Source organism: Arachis ipaensis, chromosome B9, assembly GCF_059453495.1.
Source record: "Arachis ipaensis isolate K30076 ecotype BB chromosome B9, ASM5945349v1, whole genome shotgun sequence".
Lineage (NCBI taxonomy): Eukaryota > Viridiplantae > Streptophyta > Magnoliopsida > Fabales > Fabaceae > Arachis > Arachis ipaensis.
In genome coordinates this window covers 116,590,220-116,602,189 of record NC_142444.1, presented here as the reverse complement: position 1 = coordinate 116,602,189, position 11,970 = coordinate 116,590,220, and the positions used below count along the sequence as shown (strand labels likewise).

At 38.3% G+C, this 11,970-nt stretch overlaps 1 non-coding gene across 1 annotated transcript; it reads left to right on the top strand.

Moving 5' to 3' along the window:
• The first annotated feature begins 745 nt into the window (after positions 1-745).
• LOC148546032 (small nucleolar RNA R71) lies at positions 746-849 on the top strand. The gene has a single exon (XR_015902072.1). It is a non-coding gene; the product is annotated as a small nucleolar RNA R71 (small nucleolar RNA).
• Positions 850-11,970: the final 11,121 nt, after the last annotated feature.

The window sequence follows — 11,970 nt, the reverse complement described above, 5'->3', positions numbered from 1 at the left end:
GAATTCCAGCTTCCTAATGGTCTCTCCCTGGTTCTTAATATTGGCTCGTACCTCCTCTTTGAACACCTTATTTTCTTGAATCTCTTGGCATATTCCTTCAAGTAAGGTTTCAATCTTAGAGAGCTTGTCATCAATTGATGGGTGATTCGGAGCAGATGTGCTGTTTTGGTTTTGATAAGCGTGTGGAGAAGTGTTGTTGTGGGGGTGTTGAGATGTCCTCTGTGTGAATTGCTGGTGAGCTGCATTGTTGTTGGAGTTGTAACGTCTCTGGTCTTGGTTTTGATCTTGCTGACTTCCCCACCCAAAGTTTGGGTGGTTTCTCCATCCAGGGTTGTAGTTCTTGGAGTATGGATCATAGTTTTGCCTTGGTGAATTCCCAATGTAGTTGGCTTGCTCCTGTCTACCCTCTGCTTCTTCATTCACTCCTTCTTGGGTTGTTGATGAAGTTGAGATTGCTGCTACTTGGTTCCTCTCCATCTTCTTGGTGAGGTCAGCCAGCTGCTGGGTAATGAGCTTGTTTTGGGCCAACAGAGCATCTACATTGTTTAGCTCCATTACTCCTCTTGTGTTATCTCTTTCGGAAGCATAGAAGTAGTCGTTCTCTGCTACTGTTTCAATGACATCTATAGCCTCCTCAATGGTTTTCTTCTTGTTCAAGGATCCTCCGGATGAATGGTCTATGGCCTTATTTGACTCATAAGAGAGCCCTTCATTGAAATTGTGCAGCTGCACCCATTCGTTGAACATGTCAGGTGGACACCTCCTTGTGAGGTCCTTAAATCTCTCCCATGCTTCATACAAAGTCTCACCATCTTGTTGTCTGAAAGTTTGGACCTCAGCTCTCAGCCTATTGATTCTTTGAGGAGGGTAAAATCTTGCTAAGAATTTGTTCACCACGTCTTCCCAAGTTGTCAAGCTTTTCCTTGGGAAAGATTCCAGCCACTTGGCTGCCTTGTCCCTGAGTGAGAATGGAAATAAGAGCAGTCTATAGGCGTCAGGATGAACATCATTAGACTTCACTGTGTCACATATTCTTAGGAAGGTGGTTAAATGTTGATTGGGGTCTTCTTGAACACCTCCTCCAAACGAACAGTTGTTCTGAACAAGGGTGATGAGCTGTGGTTTAAGTTCAAAGTTGATGGCATGGATTGCTGGCTTTTGGATGCTACTTCCACAATTGCCTGGGTTTGGATTGATGTAAGAGCCCAAAACTCTTCTATCCTCCCCAGCATGATTTACTCTACCTCCTCCCCCATGGTTGTGATCCTCTTCTTCATGATGGTTTTCCATGTTGTCTTCCATGTTTAGTTCAAAGAATTCCTCCTCTTCCTCAGCACCAACCACTTTCTTTCCTCTTGCCTCCCTCCTTAATCTAAGGAAGGTCCTCTCAGGTTCAGAATCGAAGAAAGTTGAAGCCCCGCTTCTTCTCCCTGTCATACAACCAACAAGTGCAAGCAAAAAAAGATAGGTGCAGAAAGTATTTTTGTCAGAATTACTGTTAGTTGTGGGTGATGTAATATATCAAACAGTTAGTGGGTTAGCAAACAGAATTGAAAAAAAAAAGAAAAACAAAAGAGTAGAAGGAGAAGGGAAGAAGTTTAAGTAAAACAGAAAGTAAATCACTCAAACAGAAAATGAAATCCACAAAGTAAAAATGCTCAATCTAGTGATCTTCCAATTTAATCATTGTTGATGCACAATCAATCCCTGGCAACGGCACCATAAACTTGATGCGGGTGGAAACTTGTCTCTCAACAAATCTCCTTCGACAAGTGTACCGAATTTGTCGTCAAGTAAAAACTCACAATAGAGTGAGGTCGAATCCCACAGGGATTGATTGATCAAGCAACTTTAATTAGAAGAATGTTCTAGTTGAGCGAATCCAGAATTTGGGTTGAGAGTTGCAGAAAATAAAATGGCGGGAATGTAAATAACAGAAAAGTAAATGCTAGAATTAAAGGACTGGAAGTAAATGACTGAAAGTAAATTGCAGAATTGTAAATGGGAATGGGGGATTTGATCATAAAAGTAAATGGCAGAAATTAAAGAGAATGGGTAAGATCAGAGATGGGGAGTTCATTGGGCTTAGGAGATATTGCAATTCTCCGGATCAAGTTCATTTTCATCTCTTCCTCAATCAATGCACTCATTGATCTCCTTGGCAATCTTAATTGATTGAATTACAATTTCTCGCAATTCAATCTCTCAAATCTTGATCAATAGCCAATTCCTTGGTCAATTGCTCATGAGAAGAGATGAAGTGTGGTCACTGATTATACCACATGCATTTCCCAAACCAGATATTGAGAGGATTATAGTCACATATCCATCCAAACCCAATTTGGTCCAGCATGAGAAAGCACTTCTAGCTTGATCTCTTCATTCCTCTTTCAAGGTTCAGAAGAGATCCAAGTCTGAATAGCTCCTTTTCCAAGATAGCTACCCAATTGGATGAAGATCGAAAGCTTTCAAGTAAAATCAAGATAAAAGAGAGAAGAAGAATAATGAAAACTAGTATTGATCCATCAACTTACAACAGAGCTCCCTAACCCAATGAAAGGGGTTTAGTTGTTCATAGCTCTAGAAAATGAAAACAAAGATGGAGAATACATCATAAAACTAGAAAAATGCAGAGAAGGTAAAATACAAAGAGTAGTTCTCTTTTCCAACTTTCAGAACCCCCTAAACATTTCAAAGCTACTCCTATATATCCTACTTTTCTCAGCTTCTAGTTGGCTCTTCAAGTCTTGGGCCTTTGGATCTTGAGTTTGAAGCAGTTCTCTTCTTCATTTGGGCTTGGCTTTACTTGTAGAGAGAAAGTGTTAAGTGGGCAGAGACTTTAGCTCAGGACGTTAGGGGTGTTAATGTTTAGTGAAAATATGAGTTCGAGAACGTTAGTGACAATCAACTTTCTCACTAACGTTCCTAAGTAAAAGCCACATTAACTTCAACGTTAGTGGCACAAACGTTGCCACTAACATTGCCTCTAAGTCCTTCACACACGTTATTGGGACTTAACATTCCCAATAACTTTGAAAAGTCCCCTTTGTTCCCACGTTAGAGCCCACGTTAACTTAGTTAACGTGGCTCTTTAACGTGGGCTTGCCATCCTTCGAGAACGTTAGTGACACTCAACATTGTCACTAACGTTCCAAGGTGCCCCTATGTCTCACGTTAGAGTCCACGTTAACTAGGTTAACGTGGCTTCTAACGTGGCCATGCTTAGCCATCCCCAACATTAGTGACAATGTTGGGTGTCACTAACGTTGGCTCATCATTCACTCATCAACATTAGCTTCCACGTTAACTAAGTTAACGTGGGAGTTAACGTGGATCTTAGTGGCTTGTGTGGCTCCTTCCAACGTTAGTGACAATGTTGAGTGTCACTAACGTTGGCCATCACCCTCTTTTTCACACGTTAGCTTCCACGTTAACTAAGTTAACGTGGAAGTTAACGTGGCTCCTTGGGGGTTGTGTGGTTGCTTCCAACGTTAGTGACAATGTTGGGTGTCACTAACGTTGTCGACCACTCTTTCTTCTTACGTTAGCTCCCACGTTAACCAAGTTAACGTGGTATGTTTCTCCTTAGGCCAACGTTAGTGACAATGTTGAATATCACTAAAGTTGGCGTTTCTTCCCCCTTTAACGTTAGAGGCCACGTTAACTAAGTTAACATGGACTCTAACGTGGCCACTTATGAGCATTTGCCAACGTTAGTGACAATGTTAAGTGTCACTAACGTTGGCTCAACTTCCCCTTTCCACGTTAGAGTTCACGTTAACTTAGTTAACGTGACTCTTAACGTGGTCAATGATAGCTTCGAGAGCGTTATTGGCAATCACTTTTCTCATTAACTTTGCAAGTTACCTCCCATTCCTTGCTTTCTTTGGTCCTGAAATCAAGCAATAGAGTACATCAAAGTTCTAGTCCAAGTCACGGGCAATGCAGCATACAATTTGTCACTAAACTCATGCAAAATCCTCATGAAATAATGTAAAATGCACAATGTATGCTTGAATCAATGTGTAAGTGAATATCTACCCAAAACTAGCTTATTTTCTAAGGGAATGCATGAAACTAACCTAAAAACAGTAAAGAAAAGGTCAGTGAAACTGGCCAAGATGCCTTGGCATCATAACACCAAACTTAAAGCTTGCTTGTCACTAAGCAAGTACTGGAACAAGAGAATGATGAATGGAATGCCAAGAGAAATGAGTCATTCTTGTGGAAGTCATATCACTGATTTTATGGTGGTTTCATGCATAGAAACTTAGGTTCATTCCTTTACTGGCTTTTAGACCTTTATCATGTCCTAAAACACTCACTTTGCTTACATCCCATGAGACTTTTATTCATTGATCCCTTTATTGTCATTTCAGAGCTTATTGGTGTTCTTAGGCTAAGTGCTCTATAAGGGGGCAACTTTTTAAGATAAGCTTTCAGCCAACACTCCCGAACCAGTTGGTTCAAGGTGTTAAGTGTTGAGACACCCCTAAGGACTTACTCCCTCAAGTCTCTCCCCCATACATACACACTACAGGCATTTGGTTCATTTATTTTCCTTCTTGAGACCTTGGTGTCCAACACCTCTTTGGGTTACTAAGTGCTCTGTAGTGAGGGGTTACTCTTGATAATGGACTTTCAGCTAATAATCCCGAGTTAGTTAACCCAAGTTACCAAGTGATAAGGCACCCCTAAGAGCTTATTCATCCAAGTAGATCTCTCACACAGGAACACCACAAACACATATCTTAAGATCAAAATCATTGGTGCCTAGCCTTATTGCTTACTCTTTTTCTTTTGTTTTTCCACTTTCATTATTCTTTTCTCTTTCTCTTATTAGGATCTTGTCATATACTTAGTCTCATGAGTATATTCAAAGCAAAGTATTCAGGCCAGATAGTTGTCATCCCACCTTATGGTTGAACCAACTTAGCTAACTTATGATCATACCACAAACTCATGAATGTACTCCATAGTATGAACTCCACTCTGGTCTTTTGAAACATAAACATTCTCTCTTCATTTGATTCAAAAGGAACAAGCATACAAGTAAGTAAAGTAAGGATGCAGTGACATAAAGGCTAGCACGCATACACCTATTCAGAAAGAAAGCTTAAAAGACAGAATTTAAAAAGATTCAAACTAACATGGAAGCATGTTCTATTTCATACAAGATCTTCCTTATTTAAAGCATAGAAAACAATGGACTAAAAAGAACTCCACCACCTTTCATTCATGTGGATGCCCCTGCTCCCCTCCTTGCTTGTCCTCATTGTGTCTCTCTTGAGTGCTCGTACTTCCACTTCCCTTGCCTTTTCCAAGCAGCTTCTTCCAGAAGTTAGTATCTTCCATCTTCTTCTTTAGTGCTTCTTTCTGCTGTTTCACCTTCCCTTCTTCTTGCTCTACCAATTCTTTTTGGACCTCATCATATGTGAAAATAGCATAGTGGAGATGATGCAAATGATTAGATATGTAATTCAACTTGGCTTGAGTGTTTACATAGAACTCCTCCCTATGTAGTTGCCTTCCTTCATTGAGTACACTGAACTCATTGAAAGTTTTCATTTGGGTTATTTGCCGCTGGTTGAGCTCTTGCAAGTGCTTCTCTTGAAGCTCTTGCCTCTCATTTACTTGGTTGATGGCTTGAGTGAGTTGGGAGTAGTGTTCCTGCTGCTGCTCCATTTGTTGTTTTTCCCATGCTTCCTGTTGGCTCAGCCAGTTGGATTGAAGGTTCAGTATTGGCTCTTGTCCTTCCATATGTCTCATCCCCAAATCCTCAATGGCTCTTAGAAGGTGACTCATGTTCAAGTTGGCTGGATCAGAATACTCTCCTTGTTGATATTCTCCCTGATGAGGTTCCTCTTGGTGAACTCCTTCTTTTGCTTTTGGTTTCCCTATTTGTGGCCTTCTTTGTTGCTGAGCAGGTGTAGTATAAACCAATCACTCAAGTGTAACTGGCCTCCCTGGGTTCACCCAGTCTGGATTGCTGTCCTCAAATACTACCTTGGCCTTGTTGCACAAGCGGAGAATGGTGCTGGGGTACCAAAGCCTGGCACCTGAATCAACCTTCTCAGCCGAATCTTGAATCCCCTCGGCAATGAGCTCATTCACATTGATTTCCCCACCCTGTATTAAGCAATGCACCATAGTAGCTCGATTGATGTTTACCTCTGAATTATTTGCAGCTGGTAGAATGGACCTCCTTACGAGTTCAAACCACCCCTTGGCTTCAGGGCTCAGGTCTCCCCTCTTAATGAACTTGGGTCTCCCATCTGTGTACCTCTCCCAGTCAGCTGCTATAACACAGATGTCTGACACTATCTCTGAGAGCTCATCATTATCAGGGCTTCTACTTATCCTTGCCTAATTACTGGCTTCATCAAAATGAGATGATTTCAGGTGAAGAGCTCTTGTTATGGCATTTGGGCTGAAGTCCACCTCCTTTCCTCTCACGTAACTTTTGAAAGTTGGGGCCTTGGTCTTATCTTCTCTTACTACATTTGCATAAAATTCTTTGATGAGGTTTCCATTGATCTTCCCCTCTGGACTTGTGAGCAATTGCCACCCCCTCTGTTTGATTTTCTCCAGAATCTGTGGTGACTCATTTGCATTGATTTGGAAGATTAACTCTGGCAATATCTTTCTGGCCCTTATCCGTTCGAATTCACGTTCATGAAAGGCAGTTTTGAATCTCTTCTCATCGAAAGGAACACTCTCCATGGGTTCCTTCCTCTTTTGCCTCTTTGAGCTTGATGATGCCATGAATTTAATTGCTGTTTTGAGGGGGGTTGGAGGATACGAATAGATGAGGAATAGGTTGGCTAGGACAGAGTGTGATGAAGGGGGTTGAGCAAGCCGAAAGTATGAAGTGTGGAGAGTGGGAATTTGAGTGTGAGGAATAAGCACGCACTAAGGTTCACTTATATAGTGAGATCATGAGTGGATGGAAGGTGTGGATTGCAAGGATTGTTGCTTGATGGACTGGTCGGGTTGTGTGGATTGCAAGGATTGTTGCTTCATGGACGCATACTCCGGCTATAATCAAATACCTATGCACCAACCCGATGAGGAAAAAACGGCATTCATTACCCCCGACGGGACGTACTGCTACACGGTCATGCCCTTCGGCCTGAAGAACGCCGGAGCCACCTACCAAAGGCTCGTCAACATGCTGCATTAAAGTGAAAATATTGTGGGCAATTTCTGAGCTGATTTTTGGCCCAGTTTCGAGCCCAGTCTACAGATTAGAGGTTGGGAGTGAAGGAGGATGGATCATTCATACACACATTAGTTTGAGATAGATGTAGAATTCTAGAGAGAGAGGCTCTCTCCTCTCTCTAGGTTTTAGAGTTTCTTCTTTTATTTTCAATTTCATCTAGGTTTAGGTTCCACTTCTTATCTTGATTGAAGTTCCTCTTTTAATTTCTTGTTATTACCTCTTTGCTTTCTTAGTTTTATATGTTGTTTCCTTTACCTTGTTGCTTTATTGTTCATGATTCCTTGTTGATTCCAATTTCATTTTAATGCACTTTGAGGTATTTTATGTTTAATATCGCTTTCTTTAATTTGTTGTTATTGTTTTCTTGCAATTATTTGTCTTAATTGTTTGATAAAATGCTTGGTTGGATTTTAAAACAGATTTTTGTGTTCTTGGCTTGGGTTGGTGATTTGGAGACTCTTGAATTATCAAAATCTCTTGTTGATTGGTAATTGAAGATTGCCGGTTAGCTTGAACTTTACTAAATCTAGTCTTTCACTATGAGTTGACTAGGACTTGTAAACTCAACTTGATTGTATGCACTTGACTTTCCTTTATTGGTTAGAGATTAACTAAGTGAAGACAGTTTACATTTGCCATCACAATTAAAGATGATAATGAGGATATGAACTTCAATTCTTACCTCTTGCTAAGACATTTCTTAGTCGTTAATTTATTTTCTTATTATTTACATTCCTTGTTCATCATTCAAAACTCCAAAAATACTTTCCCACAACCAATAATAAGTACACTTCCCTGCAATTCGTTTGAGAGATGACCGAAGGTTTAAATACTTCGGTTAATTTTATTGGTTTGCATTGTGACAAACAAATTAAACGTTGACAGAGGATTGTCTGTCAGTTTAGAACTATACTTGCAACGAGATTTATTTTGTGAAAATTCCTAATCGACATTTATCCGCTCGTCAAAAAACACAAAGAAGATCACGTTAGTTCCCATTTGCGAAATGGGAAAAAGTAAGGGGTGAGAATCTAAGATTCCCAATAGGATACTACACGAAAAACCTAAAGAGTTTTGCAGCCTAAGTCTAAGAATTCCCACAGTTATGTAGGTAAGTCACGCAAAAAAGTACAAGCACAAGTATATAGTAGAAAAATAAACAACTACAGAATATAGGAAACATAGATAAATCACAATTACAGAGAAATGCAGTAACTAAGTATGATGCATGTCTGGTCCTATGCAGGCAATGAGCTCATGTGTCAGTTGACTACCCACAACCCGACTTTACCCGGGACTAAGCCCGAATATGATTTTCTCAACTATGTACATTATGCATATGATGAGTGGATATTTTATACGCTTTTTGGCATCATTTTCATATAGTTTTCATTATGTTTTGTTTAAGTTTTATTAAGTTTTCATAAGTTTTAGTGCAAAATTAACATTTTTGAATTCTACTTTAAGTTTGTGTGTTTTATGTTGATTTCAGGTATTTTTTGGCTGAAATTGAGGAGCTTGAACAGAAGTCTGATTCAGAAGCAGAGAAAGGACTGTAGATGCTGTCAGGATCTGACCTTTGTGCACTCAAAGGAGATTCTTTGGAGCTATAGAAGTCCTAATGGAACACTCTCAACGACTATAGAAATCTAACATCCAGGGCTTTCTGGAAATATATAATAGTCCATGGTTTGTTTCGGAAATAAAGACCCAAAACTGCGTTCAACGTGAGCCACCAGCCCATTCTTGGCGTCCAGCGCCCAAAGGAGAGCAACTGGAGTTCAAAGCCCAAAAGAGGGTCCCTAGCCAGCGTTCAACGCCCCTAAGGGACACTAGCACGTGGGAGACACTCAAGCTCAGCCCAAACACTCACCAAGTGGGCCCCAGAAGTGGATTTTCGATCTTATGCATTCTCGTTCTTCATCTCATGAATTGAGGGTGACAATCACCCATGTTCTACTTGGGTTTCGTGCGATTCCTGACCTGGATAGCGTTGAACGAAAGCTAGAGTTTGCATTGCAAATTCGTATAGAGCATCTGAGCAACTTTGGATATGTGACATATAATCCCGTTGTCTTTGGGTGCGTGAGGTTTCTATGGCGCTAAGGCTAGAGTCAGAGAAGCAACCCTCTCTGATCCGGAAGATCTGCCTTGTCTGTGGCACCTTGAGTAGGATCGCGAAGGGGAGTGGCTTGCTTAGAGCTTCATCTTCTTCTACAATGAGAAACCTAGAGGTGTCTTGATGAGAGGACATGAGTCATCTCAATGTGGTAGATTGTTGCTGTAGCGGAGGTTAACTTGATGAGAAGACATGAGTTAATCACTTACAGCTGCCATTGAATAAATCAGAAAGCCATTGAGATAGACAGTAAGAAAAGTTAATCCAGAAAGACAAAACATCTCCGAAGCCTTAGTTGTTCGTCCATCACTGTTTTCACAAATCAATCCAGTATTTCTATCTTTATTTGTTTTATGCGTTTTTCGTGACAAACTTTATTTTCTATCCGCCTAACTAAGATCTACAAGGTCTCCACTACTTGCTCAAAACAAAAATCCTCGTGGGATCGACCCTGACTCACCTCAGGTATTACTTGGACGATCTAGCATACTTGGCAGTCTATCTGTGCGAATTCTGCGGAGCCAGTTTTGTGCACCAAGTTTTTGGCGCCGTTGTCGGGGATTGTTCGGATTTGACAAACTACCGGATTATCATGTTGCTTAGATTAGGTACTTTTTACTTTTGTTTTGAATCTTTCATTTTCTTTTCAAAAAAATTTCAAAACCTTTTCTATTTTGGCTATGTTTTTTCTTTTGATTTTCTTACTTTGAGTCTTACCTATTTTTTGTTTTCTTTTTCAAAAATTTTTCAAAATCTTTTTTTTCTTTAGTAATATTTGTTTGAGTCTTTTGTTCTTGTTCTTGTTAAAGTTTCGAATTTTCTTAGTATCCTTTAAAAAAAAATAAAAAATAGTGTCTTCTGTTTGAGTCTAGTGTCAATTGTTAAGTTTGGTGTTCTTTGTGTGTTCTTTGTTTCCTTTGAATTTTCGAATTGTTCTTGTATTTTTTCTTGGTATTCAAGTTGTTCTTACTTATTTTCTTGTTTTGATCTTAAAAGTTTTAAGTTTGGTGTCTTTTGGTGTTTTTCTTTTTTAGTTTTCAAAAATTTAGAGTCTTAGATCTAAAAATTTTAAGTTTGGTGTCTTTTGGTTGTTTTTCTCTTTATTCATTAATTCAAAAAATAAAAAATATCTTTTCTATCTATATTTCAAATTTATTTTCAAAAATTTCAAACAAAATTTCAAATTTTAATTTCAAAATCATTATCTTTTTTTTATCTTGATTTCAAAAATCAAATTTTAAATCTTATCTTTTTATATCTTATCATATCTTTCTTTTAATTTGATTCTTTCTTATCTTATCTTTCTTTTAAATTTTAAAATTCAAAACTTTTTCAAATTTTTATCTTATCATTTGTTATCTTTCATTAAATTTCAAATAATTATCTTATCTTATCTTAAATTTGAATTTCAAAATCAAATCTTTACAAAAAAATCAAATATTTTTCAAATCTTTATCTTATCTTGTTTCCAATTCAAAATTTAAAATTCAAAATTTTAAAAATTCAAAAATTAAAATCCAAATTTTAAAATTCAAAATTTTAAAAATCAAAATTTAAAAAATTCAAAATCTTTTAAAATCTTATCTTATCTTGTTTGACTTATTCTTTCAAATTTTAATTTTCAAGATCTTTCTTTGACTTTCTTTTTTAAGATTTTCAAAATCAAATATTTTTATTTTTGTTTTCAAATCTTATTAGTTAATTGGTTACTTGTTTTATCTTATTTTAATTTTAAAAGTTGGTGTATCTTTAATTCTCTTTTTCTCTTTCATCTTTTTCAAAACTTCCTAACTACTTCTTCTTTCTTCTTTTTCAAAATTCTTATCTCTCCTTCCCTCTCTATTTTTGAAAATCAACATTTAAATTCCAAATCTTTTTAGTTAATTAGTTGTCTTAGCTTTAATTGTCTTTAATTCTTCTTTATTTTCTTTTTTTTGAATTATATGAATAAAATAAAAAAAATAAAAAATATTTTAATTTTAAAAACCTCTTTCTTCTTAATTTTCGAAGTTTTCCTATCCCCTCTATTTCGAATTCTGTCGCACATCTCTACCTCCATTCTTCTTATCTTCTCTAGATATCTCACTCGAAATTTCCTATACTCTGACATAGAGACTCCCATTTTTCTTTGCTTCTTTTCTATGTATGCAGGAACAAGAAGAGTTCACTATGGACTCAAATGGAGGTGAACAGTTCAGAAGAACTTTAGGGTCCTATACGGCCCCCACTCCTGACTTTTATAGAAGGAATATTAGCAGACCTCCTATTGATCCAGATGACTTTGGGGTCAACTTCAGCCTGATCATGCTGATACAGCAACATTGCCAATTTCCTGGACTTTCACAGGAAGATCCAAACAAATTCCTCTCTAACTTCCTGCAGTTCTGTGATACTGTAGAGACCAATGAAATAGAGCCTAAAGTCTGCAAGTGAATACTCTTTCCATTTGCTCTGAATGATCAAGCAAAGCTATGGTGGATTTATGTGCCCAGAGGAAGTGTGAACACTTGGGATAAGGCTTTTAGCAAATTCCTGAACAGGTTCTCCTCCTCGCAGAGATGGTTTGAGCTAATGACAGACATTCAGACCTTCAGGCAGAAAGAGGGCGAATCCCTCTACGATACTTGGG